Here is an 875-nt window from a genome sequence, read left to right as displayed (position 1 = left end):
GTGTGTCCTTTGCCATTCCCTATCACTCCTCCCTGAGTTAAGGATATCTTCTGATCGTAGAAAATATAAGATAGGAACCATGGGGGCATAGCAATTAAGTGCTTGGCTGTAATCCCAGAAGTTGTTGGTTCAAACTTACCAGCTTCTCTGAGGGAGGAACATGTGGTGCTCTATTTCCCTAAGACTTTATAGCGCTGGAACCCTATGGAACATTTCTACTCTGTCTTATAGAATTATTATAAATTGTAATGGACTCAGCTGCAATGGGTTTGGTTTTGATAGGGATTAGGAGACTCGGATATAAACCCACAGGTTACTATCCCCATTTGAAACTCAGTTTCTTCATGCTCAAGATGATAGCATAGGCTTCTTCCAGAAATACAGTCTAGAAGCATTCAAAATGGTCCAGTGTCTGACTTACTTATAAGCCATCCTTATAAGACATTCGTAGTTTCAATAGAACTGTTGGTGTTAAGTGCCATCAAGTCACTTACGACAGCCCTAAGCCCCTGGTAATAGTATTGCATATCTTTGTACCAAGAACATTAGTAAAGCACCAATATCTTCATGTGGTATGTACCCAGGCAGATTTTAAGGAAAGGGTTTATGCTGTGAAACCTGAAGTTCTCATGAGGTTGTTCAATAGAAAACAAAATGATGCAGGTGGACTTGTGTCATTTCCACGTGTGCTCAATATATAGGATACAGGATCAAGCATGCTTTCCTTACTGAGAAGCAGAAGAACATTGTGAAAATGTTGAAGGTACAAGTATAGAGTCAGTAAGTGAAATGGAAAAAAAGAGTTTTTTTTGTATAACAAAAAAAGTATGTAAGATAATCAGGAGTTAGTATTTACTATAGCTTGTAAAATCCAT

This window comes from Elephantulus edwardii, unplaced genomic scaffold (genome assembly GCF_000299155.1).
Source record: "Elephantulus edwardii isolate Elephantulus edwardi_28Jun2011 unplaced genomic scaffold, EleEdw1.0 scaffold00240, whole genome shotgun sequence".
Taxonomy (NCBI): domain Eukaryota; kingdom Metazoa; phylum Chordata; class Mammalia; order Macroscelidea; family Macroscelididae; genus Elephantulus; species Elephantulus edwardii.
This window is presented reverse-complemented; position numbering follows the sequence as displayed.